At 39.3% G+C, this 14,936-nt stretch overlaps 2 non-coding genes across 2 annotated transcripts; both read left to right on the top strand.

Annotated features, from left to right (window-relative positions):
* Positions 1-2,747: 2,747 nt before the first annotated feature.
* LOC112793784 (small nucleolar RNA R71) lies at positions 2,748-2,855 on the top strand. Its single transcript, XR_003198479.1, has one exon. It is a non-coding gene; the product is annotated as a small nucleolar RNA R71 (small nucleolar RNA).
* A 4,925-nt stretch (positions 2,856-7,780) lies between these two features.
* Positions 7,781-7,888, top strand: LOC112793108 (small nucleolar RNA R71). Its single transcript, XR_003197818.1, has one exon. It is a non-coding gene; the product is annotated as a small nucleolar RNA R71 (small nucleolar RNA).
* Positions 7,889-14,936: the final 7,048 nt, after the last annotated feature.

Below are 14,936 nucleotides of genomic sequence, written 5' to 3'. Positions count from 1 at the left end.
CTCTTTTTAAGTTTGAAAGGGACCTCAGGGATCACCTTCTTCAAGGCCACAACTTCATAGAAGTGGTCTTGATGCACCCTTGAGATGAATCTCTCCATCTCCCATGACTCGGAGGTGAAAGCTTTTGCCTTTCCTTTCCTCTTTATAGAGGTTTCTCCGGCCTTGGATGCCATAAATGGTTATGGAAAAACAAAAAGCAATTCTTTTACCACACCAAACTTAAAAGGTTTGCTCGTCCTCGAGCAAAAGAAGAAAGAAGAGAGTAGAAGAAGAAGAAATGGAGGAGATGGAGGCGGCTTTGTGGTTCGGCCAAAGGGGAAGAAGTAGTGTTTAGGTTGTGTGAAAATGAAGGAGTGAAGATGGGTTTATATAGGGGTGAAGAAAGGGGTAGGGTTCGGTTATGAATGGGTGGGTTTGGGAGGGAAAGTGGTTTGAATTTGAATGGTGAGGTAGGTGGGGTTTTATGAAGGATGGATGTGAGTGGTGAAGAGAATAGTGGGATTTGATAGGTGAGGGGTTCTTGGGGAAGAGGTTTTGAGGTGATTGGTGAATGGGTGAAGAAGAGAGAGATTGGTGGGGTAGTTGGGGATCTTGTGGGGTCCACAGGTCTTGAGGTGTCAAGGAAAATTCATCCCTACACTAAGTGGCGAGCAAAAATGCTCTTTATGCCAATTCTGGCGTTAAACACCGGGCTGGTGCCCATTTCTGGCATTTAACGCCAGCTTCTTTCCCTTTCTTGGCGTTTAACACCAGTCTGGTGCCCCTTTCTGGCGTTAAACGCCCAGAATGGTGCCAGACTGGGCGTTAAACGCCCATTTGCTGCCCTTACTGGCGTTTAAACGCCAGCAAGGTCTTCCTCCAGGGTGTGCTATTTTTCTTTCTATTTTTCATTCTGTTTTTGCTTTTTCAATTGATTTTGTGACTTCCCATGATCATCAACCTATAGAAAACATAAAATAACAAAGGAAAAATAGATAAATATAACATTGGGTTGCCTCCCAACAAGCGCTTCTTTAATGTAAGTAGCTTGACAGTGGGCTCTCATGGAGCCTCACAGATGCTCGGAGCAATGTTGGAACCTCCCAACACCAAACTTAGAGTTTGAATGTGGGGGTTCAACACCAAACTTAGAAGTTGGTTGTGGCCTCCCAACACCAAACTTAGAGTTTGACTGTGGGTGCTCTGTTTGGCTCTGTTTTGAGAGAAGCTCTTCATGCTTCCTCTCCATGGTTACAGAGGGATATCCTTGAGCTTTAAACACAAGAGATTCTTCATTCACTTGAATGATCAATTCTCCTCTGTCAACATCAATCACAGCCTTTACTGTGGCTAGGAAGGGTCTGCCAAGGATGATGGATTCATCCATGCACTTCCTAGTCTCTAGGACTATGAAATCAGCAGGGATGTAATGGTCTTCAACTTTTACCAGAACATCCTCTACAAGTCCATAAGCTTGTTTTCTTGAATTGTCTGCCATCTCTAGGGAGATTTTTGCAGCTTGCACCTCAAAGATCCCTAGCTTCTTCATTACAGAGAGAGGCATGAGATTTATGCTTGACCCTAGGTCACACAGAGCCTTCTTGAAGGTCATGGTGCCTACTGTACAAGGTATTGAGAACTTCCCAGGGTCCTGTCTCTTTGAGGTAATATCTGCCTAGTTAAGTTATCCAGTTCTTTGGTGAGCAAAGGGGTTCATCCTCCCAAGTCTCATTACCAAATAACTTGTCATTTAGCTTCATGATTGCTCCAAGGTACTTGGCAACTTGCTCTTCAGTGACATCTTCATCCTCTTCAGAGGAAGAATACTCATCAGAGCTCATGAATGGCAGAAGTAAATCCAATGGAATCTCTATGATCTTAGTGTGAGCCTCAGATTCCCATGGTTCCTCATTAGGGAACTCATTGGAGGCCAATGAACATCCATTGAGGCCTTCCTCAGTGGCGCTCCCTGCCTCTTCCTCCTCTCCAAATTCGGACATGTAGGTCATGTTAATGGCCTTGCACTCTCCTTTTGGATTCTCTTCTGTATTGCTTGGAAGAGTGCTAGGAGGGAGTTCAGAAATTTTCTTACTAAGCTGACCCACTTGTGCCTCCAAGTTTCTAATGGAGGACCTTGTTTCAGTCATGAAACTTTGAGTGGTTTTGATTAGATCAGAGACCATGGTTGCTAAGTCAGAGTGGTTCTGCTTAGAATTCTCTGTCTGTTGCTGAGAAGATGATGGAAAAGGCTTGCCATTGCTAAACCTGTTTCTTCCACCATTATTGTTGTTGAAACCTTGTTGAGGTCTCTGTTGATCCTTCCATGAGAGATTTGGATGATTTCTCCATGGAGGATTATAGGTGTTTCCATAGGGTTCTCCCATGTAATTCACCTCTTCCATTGAAGGGTTCTCAGGATCATAAGCTTCTTCTTCAGATGAAGCATCCTTAGTACTGCCTGGTGCAGCTTGCATTCCAGACAGACTTTGAGAAATCATATTGACTTGCTGAGTCAATATTTTATTCTAAGTCAATATAGCATTCAGGGTATCAATCTCAAGAACTTCTTTCTTCTGATTCGTCCCATTGTTCACAGAATTCCTTTCAGAAGTGTACATGAATTGGTTATTTGCAACCATTTCAATGAGTTCTTGAGCTTCTGTAGGCGTCTTCCTCAGATGAAGAGATCCTCCAGCAGAGCTATCCAATGACATCTTGGACAGTTCAGATAGACCATCATAGAAGATACCTATGATGCTCCATTCAGAAAGCATGTCAGAAGGACATTTTCTGATCAATTGTTTGTATCTTTCCCAAGCTTCATAGAGGGATTCACCTTCCTTCTGTCTGAAGGTTTGGACTTCCACTCTAAGCTTACTCAATTTTTGAGGTGGAAAGAACTTTGCCAAGAAGGCATTGACTAGCTTTTCCCAAGAGTTCAGGCTTTCTTTGGGTTGTGAGTCCAACCATATCCTAGCTCTGTCTCTTACAGCAAAAGGGAATAGCATAAGTCTGTAGACCTCAGGGTCAACCCCATTGGTCTTGACAGTGTCACAAATTTGCAAGAATTCAGCTAAAAACTGATGAGGATCTTCCAATGGAAGTCCATGGAACTTGCAATTCTGTTGCATTAGAGAAACTAATTGAGGCTTAAGCTCAAAGTTGTTTGCTCCAATGGCAGGAATAGAGATGCTTCTCCCATAGAAGTCGGGAGTAGGTGCAGTAAAGTCACCCAGCACCTTCCTTGCATTATTGGCATTGTTGTTGTTTTCGGCTGCCATCGGTTCTTCTTCCTTGAAGATTTCTGTTAGGTCCTCTACAGAGAGTTGTGCCTTAGCTTCTCTTAGCTTTCGCTTCAAGGTCCTTTCAAGTTCAGGGTCAGCCTCAACAAGAATGCTTTTGTCTTTGCTCCTGCTCATATGAAAGAGAAGAAAACAAGAAAATATGGAATCCTCTATGTCACAATATAGAGATTCCTTGAGGTGTCAGAGGAAAAGAAAAATAGAAGGAAGAGGTAGAAAATTCGAACTTATCAAGGAAAGATGGAGTTCGAATTGTGCATTAAGGAATAGTGTTAGTCCATAAATAGAAGGATGTGAGAAGAGGGGAAGAAATTTTCGAAAATTAAGTAAAAGATTTTAAAAAAATTTGAAAAACTTCAATTGATTTTTGAAGACTAAGAGTGGAAAAAAAAATCAAGTGATTTTTGAAAAAGATATTGAAATTAGAAATCAACAAGATATGATTGAAAACTATTTTGAAAAAGATGTGAGAAAAATATATGATTGAAAAGATATAGTTTTAAAAAGATATGATTGAGAAGATATGATTTGAAAAACAATTTAAAAAGATTTGATTTTAAAAATTAATGACTTGGCTAACAAGAAAAGATATGATTCAAACATTAAACCTTTCTCAACAGAAAAGGCAACATACTTGAAATGCTGAATCAAATCATTAATTATTAGCAAGTATTTTTGAAAATGGAAAGAAATTGATTTTGAAAAAGATTTGATTGAAAAGATTTGATTTTGAAAAAATTTTGAAAACCTGAAAAAATTTGAATTAAAAACAGAATCTTCCCTCTTGTGCCATCCTGGCGTTAAACGCCCAGAATGGTATCCATTCTGGCGTTTAACGCCCAAAACACTACCCTTTTGGGCATTAAACGCCCAACCAGGCACCCTGGCTGGCGTTTAAACGCCAGTTTGCCTTCTTCACTGGGCGTTTTGAATGCCCAGCTTTTTCTGTGTAATTCTTCTGCTGTATGTTCTGAATCTTCAATTCTCTGTACTATTGACTTGAAAAGACACAAATTAAAAATATTTTTGGATTTTTAATAATGAGGAATAATCAAAATGCAACTAAAATCAAATGACAATGCATGCAAGACACCAAACTTAGCAGTTTGTATACCATTGACACTAACAAAATGAGAATGCATATGAGAAACAACAAAACACTCAAGTCAAGAGAATTTAAAGATCAGAGCAAGAAAATCATCAAGAATAACTTGAAGATCCTTAAGACACATGAATGAATGCAAGAAGAATAGAAACATGCAATTGACACCAAACTTAACATGAAACTCTAGACTCAACAAGAAACATACAATATTTTCGGTTTTTATGATTTTGTAATTTTTTGGTTTTTTCGAAAATTAAGTGGAAAAGAAAATAAAGATATCAAAATTCTTAATGAGAATTCCAGGAATCATGCAATGTTAGTCTAAAGCTTCAGTCTAAAGAAATTAGACATGGCTAGCCAAGCTTCAGCAGGACATTGCATTCAAGAGCTAAATTGATGAGAATCAATCAGCTTTGGTGATGATAAGAACATCACCTTGAAACACTAGAATTCATTCTTAAGAACTCTGAAGAAAAATACCTAATCTAAGCAACAAGATGATCCGTCAGTTGTCCAAACTCAACAATCCCCGGCAACGGCGCCAAAAACTTGGTGCACGAAATTGTGATCATCAATGGTGCCATCAACATGGTACGCTCAATTAAAATCTCAATTCTTTATCACAACTTCGCACAACTAACCAGCAAGTGCACTGGGTCGTCCAAGTAATAAACCTTACGCGAGTAAGGGTCGATCCCACGGAGATTGTTGGTATGAAGCAAGCTATGGTCACCTTGTAAATCTCAATCAGGCAGATTCAAATGGTTATGAATGATATATGAATAAAGCATAAAGATAGAGATACTTATGTAATTCATTGGTGAGAATTTCAGATAAGCGAATGGAGATGCTTTGTCCCTTCTGTCTCTTTGCTTTCCTACTATCTTCATCCAATCCTTCTTACCCCTTTCCATGGCAAGCTGTATGTTGGGCATCACCGTTGTCAGTGGCTACAATCCCGTCCTCTCAGTGAAAATGTTCAACGCACCCTGTCACGGCACGGCTAATTAGCTGTCGGTTCTCAATCAGGTTGGAATATAATCCAGTGATTCTTTTGCATCTGTCACTAACGCCCAGCCTTTAGGAGTTTGAAGCTCGTCACAGTCATTCAATCCTTGAATCCTACTCAGAATACCGCAGACAAGGTTTATACCTTCCGGATTCTCTTGAATGCCGCTATCAATTCTAGCTTATACCACGAAGATTTCGATTAAGGGATACAAGAGATAAACATTCAAGCCTTGTTTGCTAGTAGAACAGAAGTGGTTGTCAGGAACTCGTTCATAAGTGAGAATGATGATGAGTGTCACATAATCATCACATTCATCATGTTCTTGGGTGCAAATGAATATCTTAGAACAAGAACAAGCTGAATTGAATAGAAGAACAATATTAATTGCATTAATACTCGAGGTACAGCAGAGCTCCACACCTTAATCTATGGTGTGTAGAAACTCCACCGTTGAAAATACATAAGAACAAGGTCTAGGCATGGCCATGAGGCCGGCCCCATAAAAGTGATCAAAAGATTCAAAGTTCTAAAGATGAAAATACAATAGCAAAAGGTCCTACTTATAGAGAACTAGTAACTAGGGTTTACAGAAATGAGTAAATGACATAAAAATCCACATCCGGGCCCACTTGGTGTGTGCTTGGGCTGAGCATTGAAGCATTTTCGTATAGAGACTCTTCTTGGAGTTAAACGCCAGCTTTTGTGCCAGTTTGGGCGTTTAACTCCCATTCTTGTGCCAATTCCGGCGTTTAACGCCGGGCATTCTTGAGCTGATTTGGAACGCCAGTTTGGGCCATCAAATCTTGGACAAAGTATGGACTATTATACATTGCTGGAAAGCCCAGGATGTCTACCTTCCAACGCCGTTGAGAGAGCGCCAATTGGGCTTCTTTAGCTCCAGATAATTCACTTCGAGTGCAGGGAGGTCAGAATCCAACAGCATCTGCAGTCCTTTTCAGTCTCTTAATCAGATTTTTGCTCAGGTCCCTCAATTTCAGCCAGAAAATACCTGAAATCACAGAAAAACACAAAAACTCATAGTAAAGTCCAGAAAAGTGAATTTTAACTAAAAACTAATAAAAGTATACTAAAGACTAACTAAAACATACTAAAAACATACTAAAAACAATGCCAAAAAGCGTATAAATTATCCGCTCATCACTTCTCCATTACAGAGAGAGGCATAAGGTTTATGCTTGACCCTAGGTCACACAGAGCCTTCTTGAAGGTCATGGTTCCTATGGTACAAGGTATTAAGAACTTGTCAGGGTCCTGCCTCTTTTGAGGTAATCTCTGCCTAGTCAAGTCATCCAGTTCTTTGGTGAGCAAAGGGGGTTCATCCTCCCAAGTCTCATTACCAAATAACTTGTCATTTATCTTCATGATTGCTCCAATGTACTTGGCAACTTGCTCTTCAGTGACATCTTCGTCCTCTTCAGAGGAAGAATACTCATCAGAGCTCATGAATGGCAGAAGTAAATCCAATGGAATCTCTATGGTCTCAGTGTGAGCCTCAGATTCCCATGGTTCCTCATTAGGGAACTCATTGGAGGCCAGTGGACGCCCATTGAGGTCTTCCTCAGTGGTGTTCACTGCCCATTTCTCCTCTCTAAGTTTGGCCATGTTGATGGCCTTGCACTCTCCTTTTGGATTCTCTTCTGTATTGCATGGAAGAGTACTAGGAGGGAGTTCAGTAACTTTCTTACTCAGCTGACCCACTTGTGCCTCCAAGTTTCTAATGGAGGACCTTGTTTCAGTCATGAAATTTTGAGTGGTTTTGATTAGATCAGAGACCATGGTTGCTAAGTCAGAGTGGCTCTGCTTAGAATTCTATGTCTGTTGCTGAGAAGATGATGGAAAAGGCTTGCCATTGCTAAACCTGTTTCTTCCACCATTATTATTGTTGAAACCTTGTTAAGGTCTCTGTTGATCCTTCCATGAGAGATTTGGATGATTTCTCCATGAAGGATTATAGTTGTTTCCATAAGGTTCTCCCATGTAATTCACCTCTTCCATTGAAGGGTTCTCAGGATCATAAGCTTTTTCTTCAGATGAAGCATCCTTAGTACTGCCTGGTGCAGCTTGCATTCCAGATAGACTTTGAAAAATCATATTGACTTGCTGAGTCAATATTTTGTTCTGAGCCAGTATGGCATTCAGAGTATCAATCTCAAGAACTCCTTTCTTCTGATTCGTCCCATTGTTCACAGGATTCCTTTCAGAAGTGTACATGAATTGGTTATTTGCAACCATTTTAATTAGTTCTTGAGCTTCTGCAGGCGTCTTCTTCAGATGAAGAGATCCTCCAGCAGAGCTATCCAATGACATCTTGGACAGTTCAGACAGACCATCATAGAAGATACATATGATGCTCCATTCAGAAAGCATGTCAGAAGGACACTTTCTGATCAATTGTTTGTATCTTTCCCAAGCTTCATAAAGGGATTCACCTTCCTTCTGTCTGAAGGTTTGGACTTCCACTCTAAGCTTACTCAATTTTTAAGGTGGAAAGAACTTTGCCAAGAAGGCATTGACTAGCTTTTTTCAAGAGTTCAGGCTTTCTTTAGGTTGTGAGTCCAACCATATCCTAGCTCTGTCTCTTATAGCAAAAGGGAATAGCATAAGTCTGTAGACCTCAGCGTCAACCCCATTGGTCTTGACAGTGTCACAGATTTGTAAGAAATCAGCTAAAAACTGATGAGGATCTTCCAATGGAAGTCCATGGAACTTGCAATTCTGTTGCATTAGAGAAACTAATTGAGGCTTAAGCTCAAAGTTGTTTGCTCCAATGGCAATGATAGAGATGCTTCTCCCATAGAAGTTGGGAGTAGGTGCAGTAAAGTCACCCAGCACCTTCCTTGCATTGTTGGCATTGTTGTTGTTTTCGGCTGCCATGGTTTCTTCTTCTTTGAAGATTTCTGTTAGGTCCTCTACAGAGAGTAGTGCTTTAGCTTCTCTTAGCTTTCGCTTCAAGGTCCTTTCAGGTTCAGGGTCAGCCTCAACAAGAATGCTTTTGTCTTTGCTCCTGCTCATATGAAAGAGAAGAGAACAAGAAAATATGGAATCCTCTATGTCACAGTATAGAGATTCCTTGAGGTGTCAGAGGAAAAGAATAATAGAAGGAAGAGGTAGAAGAATTCGAACTTATCAAGAAAGATGGAGTTCAAATTGTTGATAGTGGAGGAGTGTTAGTCCAAAAGTAGAAGGATGTGAGAAGAGGGGAAGAAATTTTCGAAAGTAAGTTAAAAAGATTTTAAAAACATTTTGAAAATTGATTGATGATTTTCGAAAACTAAGATTGAGAAAGAAATAAAGTGATTTTGAAAAAGATTTTGAAAGTAGAAATAAAAAAGATATGATTGAAAACTTATTTTGAAAAAGATGTGATTAATAAGATATGATTGAAAAGATATGGTTTTAAAAAGATTTGATTAAAAAGATATGATTGAAAAACAATTTAAAAAGATTTGATTTTTAAAATTAATGATTTGGCTAACAAGAAAAGATAAGGCAACATACTTGAAATGTTGAATCAAATCATTAATTGTTAGCAAGTATTTTTGAAAAAGGAAAGAAATTGATTTTGAAAAGATATGATTGAAAAGATATGATTTGAAAAAGATTTGATTTTTAAAAATTTTGAAAACATAAAAAACAATTTGCATTAAAAACAAAATCTTCCCTCTTGTCCCATCCTGGCATTAAACACCCAGAATGGTATCCATTCTGGCGTTTAACGCCCAAAGCTCTACCCTTTTGGGCGTTAAACGCACAGCCAGGCACCCTGGCTGGCGTTTAAACGCCAATTTTCCTTCCTCACTGGGCATTTTGAACGCCCAGCTTTTTCTGTGTAATTCCTCTGCTGTATATTCTGAATCTTCAATTCTCTGTATTATTGACTTGAAAAGACACAAATTAAAAATTTTTTGGATTTTTAATGATGAGGAATAATCAAAATGCAACTAAAAATCAAATAAACAATGCATGCAAGACACCAAACTTAGAAGTTTGTATACTACTGACACTAACAAATTGAGAATGCATATGAGAAACAACAAAACACTAAAGATAAGAGAATTTAAAGATCAGAGCAAGTAAATCATCAAGAACAACTTGAAGATCACTTAAGACACATGAAAAATGCAAGAAGAACAGAAACATGCAATTGACACCAAACTTAAAATGAGACACTAGACTCAAAGAAGAAACATGAAATTATTTTGATTTTTATGATTTTGTAATTTTTTTAGATTTTTTCAAAAATTATATGGAAAAGAAAATAAAGAAATTCAAAATTTTTAATAAGAATTCCAGGAATCATGCAATGTTAGTCTAAAGCTTCAGTCTAACGAAATTAGACATGGCTAGCCAGGCTTCAGCAGGACATTACATTCAAGAGCTAAATTGATGAAAATCAATCAGCTTTGGTGATGATGAAAACATCACCTTGAAACACTAGAATTCATTCTTAAAAATTCTGAAAATACCTAATCTAAGCAACAAGATAAACCGTCAGTTGTCCAAACTCAAACAATCCCCGGCAACGGTGCCAAAAACTTGGTGCACTAAATTGTGATCATCAATGGCGCCATCAACATGGTACGCACAATTGCAATCTCAACTCTTTATCACAACTTCGCACAACTAACCAGCAAGTGCACTGGGTCGTCCAAGTAATAAACCTTACGCGAGTAAGGGTTGATCCCACGGAGATTGTTGGTATGAAGCAAGCTATGGTCATCTTGTAAATCTCAGTCAGGCAGACTCAAATGGTTATGGATGATTTATGAATAAAGCATAAAATAAAGATAGAGATACTTATGTAATTCATTGGTGAGAATTTCAGATAAGCGTATGGAGATGCTTTGTCCCTTCCGTCTCTCTGCTTTCCTACTGTCTTCATCCAATCCTTCTTACTCCCTTCCATGGCAAGCTGTATGTAGGGTTTTACCGTTGTCAGTGGCTACCTCCCATCCTCTCAGTGAAAATGTTCAACGCGCTCTGTCACAGCACAGCTATTCAGCTGTCGGTTCTCGATCATGTCGGAATAGAATCCGGTGATTCTTTTGCGTCTGTCACTAACGCCCCACAATCGCGAGTTTGAAGCTCGTCACAGTCATTCAATCCTTGAATCCTACTCAGAATACCACAGACAAGGTTTAGACCTTCCGGATTCTCTTGAATGCCGCCATCAATTCTAGCTTATACCACGAAGATTCCGATTAAGAAATCCAAGAGATAAACATTCAAGCCTTGTTTGCTTGTAGAACAGAGGTGGTTGTCAGGCACGCGTTCATAAGTGAGAATGATGATGAGCGTCACATAATCATCACATTCATCATGTTCTTGGGTGCGAATGAATATCTTAGAACAAGAATGAGCTGAATTGAATAGAAGAACAATAGTAATTGCATTAATACTCGAGGTACAGCAGAGCTCCACACCTTAATCTATGGTGTGTAGAAACTCCACCGTTGAAAATACATAAGTGATAATGGTGATCATTGGCTTCGGCCCCAGAGAGGGAACCAGAAGAACCAAGATCTGATCTAATATCTAAAGTGATCAAAAGATGAAAATACAATATCAAAAGGTCCTATTTGTAGAGAACTAGTAGCTTAGGGTTTACAAAGATGAGTAAATTACATAAAAATCCACTTCCGGGCCCACTTGGTGTGTGCCTGGGCTGAGCATTGAAGCATTTTCGTGTAGAGACTTCTCTTGGAGTTAAATGCCAGCTTTTGTGCCAGTTTGGGCGTTTAACTCCCATTCTTGTGCCAGTTCCGGCGTTTAACGCCGGGCAATCTTGAGCTGATTTGGAACGCCGGTTTGGGCCATCAAATCTCCTGCAAAGTATGAACTATTATACATTTCTGGAAAGCCCAGGATGTCTACTTTCCAACTCATTTGAGAGCGCACCAATTGGGCTTCAGTAGCTCCAGAAAATCTACTTCGAGTGCAGGGAGGTCAGAATCCAACAGCATCTGCAGTCATTTTCAGCCTCTGAATCAGATTTTTGCTCAGGTCCCTCAATTTCAGCCAAAAAATACCTGAAATCACAGAAAAACACACAAACTCATAGTAAAGTCCAGAAAAGTGAATTTTAATTAAAAACTAATAAAAATATAATAAAAACTAACTAAAACATACTAAAAACATACTAAAAACAATGCCAAAAAGCGTATAAATTATCCGCTCATCACCAATGCATGGAGCACTAGGAACCATGACCAAAGTATGAACCCGAATCCAAAGAATTATCTTACAATAGTTCGGGTGATATACTTAGATTTTAGTTCGGAAAATGTGAGGTTGGCGTTCAACTTGCCTACAATGCAAGAAAATGCACGCCCCTACACTAGAAGGGTCAACTTTAATCAAAGGTTGGACCAAGTCCTTATGGACATATGTGTGGAAGGAGCTCAATGGAAAAGAGACTCCAAAGGCAAACCGGTTCAATTAAGAAGACTGGACCTCAAGCCTGTGGCTAAAGGATGGTTGGAGTTCATCCAACGCTCCATCATCCCCACTAGCAACCGATCTGAAGTTACTGTGGATCGAGCCATCATGATTCATAGCTTCATGATTGGAGAGGAAGTAGAAGTTCATGAAGTCATCTCCCTTGATGTCTACAAAATAGCATAAAAGCCCTCTACCTTGGCAAGGCTAACTTTTCCTCATCTTATTTGCCATCTATGTTACTCAGCTGGAGTCATCATAGAAGGAGACATCCCCATTAAAGAGGATAAGCCCATCACTAAGAAAAGGATGGAGCAAACAAGAGAGCCCACTCATGGAACCCAAGAGACGCATGAGGAAGCTCATCACCAAGAAATCCGGAGATGCCTCAAGGGATGCACTTTCCTCCCAACAACTATTGGGAACCACTCAACACTTCTCTAGAAGATTTGAGTTATAATATGGATCAATTAAGGGTGGAACATCAAGAGCACTCCATCATTCTCCATAAAATTAGAGAAGATCAAAGAGCAATGAGGGAGGAGCAACAAAGGCAAAGAGACATAGAAGAACTCAAGGACATCATTGGTTCTTCAAGAAGAAAGCGCCACCATCACTAAGGTGGACTCAATCCTTGTTCTTATTTTTTCTGTTTTTTGGTTTTTCTGCTATATGTGTGTTTATGTTTTGTGTCTCTACCTCATGATCATTAGTATTGAGTAACTATGTCTTAAGGCTATGAATAATTCCATAAATTCTTCACCTCTCTTAAATGAAAAATGTTTCTAATTCAAAAAAATAAGAAGTACATGAATTTCGAAATTATCCTTGAATTTAGTTTAATTATATTGATGTGGTGACAATACTTTTTGTTTTCTGAATGAATGCTTGAACAGTGCATAATTTTGATCTTATTTTTTATGAATGTTAAAATAGTTGAAAAAGAAAAAGCAGTGAAAAAGAAAAAGCTTGCGAAAAAAAAAGGCGAAAAAAATTAGAAAGAAAAAGAAAAAGCAAGCAGAAAAAGCCAATAGCCCTTAAAACCAAAAGGCAAGGGTAAAAAGGATCCAAGGCTTTGAGCATCAATGGATAGGAGGGCCCAAGGAAATAAAATCCAGGCCTAAGCGGCTAAATCAAGCTGTCCCTAACCATGTGCTTGTTGCATGCAGGTCCAAGTGAAAAGCTTGAGACTGAGTGGTTAAAGTCGTGATCCAAAGCAAAAAGAGTGTGCTTAAGAACTCTAGACACCTCTAACTGGGGACTTTAGCAAAGCTGAGTCACAATCTGAAAAGGTTCACCCAGCTATGTGTCTGTGGCATTTATGTATCTGGTGGTAATACTGGAAAACAAAGTGCTTAGGGCTACGGCCAAGACTCATAAAAGTAGCTGTGTTCAAGAATCAACATACTTAACTAGGAGAATCAATAACACTATCTGAAATTCTAAGTTCCTATAGATGCCAATCATTCTAAACTTCAAAGGAAAAAGTGAGATGCGAAAACTGTTCAGAGGCAAAAAGCTACAAGTCCCGCTCATCTAATTAGGACTAATATTCATTGATATTCTGAAATTTATAGTATATTCTCTTCTTTTTATCCTAATTGATTTTCAGTTGCTTGGGGACAAGCAACAATTTAAGTTTGGTGTTGTGATGAGCGGATAATTTATACGCTTTTTGGCATTGTTTTTAGATAGTTTTTAGTATAATCTAGCTACTTTTAGGGATGTTTTCATTAGTTTTTATGCTAAATTCACATTTCTGGACTCTACTATGAGTTTGTGTATTTTTCTGTGATTTCAGGTAATTTCTGGCTGAAATTGAGGGACCTGAGGAAAACTCTGATAAGGAGGCTAACAAAGGACTGCTGATTCTGTTGGATTCTGACCTCCCTACACTCAAAATTGATTTTCTGGAAATATAGAACTCCAAATGGCGCGCTCTCAACGGCATTGGAAAGTAGACATCCAGAGCTTTCCAAAAATATATAATAGTCCATACTTTATTCGGGATTAGATGACGCAAACTGGCGCTCAACGCTAGTTCTACGCTGCATTCTAGAGTCAAACGCCAGAAACACGTCACGAACCAGAGTTGAACGCCAAAAACACGTTACAACAAGGCGTTCAACTCCAATAGAAGCCTCTGCACGTGTAAAGTTCAAGCTCAGCCCAAGCACACACCAAGTGGGCCCCGGAAGTGGATTTCTGCATCAATTACTTACTTCTGTAAACCCTAGTAGCTAGTCTAGTATAAATAGGACATTTTACTATTGTATTAGACATCTGGGATTGTATTTTTGATCTTGTGATCACGATTTAGGGGCTTGCCATTCGGCCATGCCTGAACCTTCATCACTTATGTATTTTCAACGGTGGAGTTTCTACACACCATAGATTAAGGGTGTGGAGCTCTGCTGTACCTCGAGTTTTAATGCAATTACTACTATCTTTTATTCAAATTCAATCTTATTTCTATTCTAAGATACTACTCATACTTCAACCTGATGGATGTGATGATCCGTGACACTCATCATCATCCGTCCCTATGAACGCGTGCCTGACAACCACTTTCGTTCTACAAGCGAAAGCTAGAGTGTGTATCTCTTGGATTCCTGATGCACGACGCATGGTAGCCCTCGCCTGAAAACCGAGCCTTCCATTTCGTGAGATTAGAGTATTCGTGGTATAAGCTAGAATTGATGGCGGAATTCATGAGAATCCGGAACGTCTAAACCTTGTCTGTGGTATTTCAAGTAGGATTCTGGGATTGAATGACTGTGACGAGTTTCAAACTCGCGATTGTTGGGCGTGATGACAAACGCAAAAGAATCAAGGGATTCTATTCCGACATGATCGAGAACTGACAGATGATTAGTCGTGCCGTGACAGAGCATTTGGACCTTATTCACTGAGAGGATGGGATGTAGCCATTGACAACGGTGATGCCCTACATACAGCTTGCCATGGAAAGGAGTAAGAAGGATTGGATGAAGGCAGTAGAAAAGCAGAGATTCAGAAAGAGCACAGCATCTTCATACGCCTATCTGAAATTTCCATCGATGATCTACATAAGTATTTC

This window comes from Arachis hypogaea, chromosome 3 (assembly GCF_003086295.3).
Source record: "Arachis hypogaea cultivar Tifrunner chromosome 3, arahy.Tifrunner.gnm2.J5K5, whole genome shotgun sequence".
Classification (NCBI taxonomy): domain Eukaryota; kingdom Viridiplantae; phylum Streptophyta; class Magnoliopsida; order Fabales; family Fabaceae; genus Arachis; species Arachis hypogaea.
This window is presented reverse-complemented; position numbering and strand designations above follow the sequence as displayed.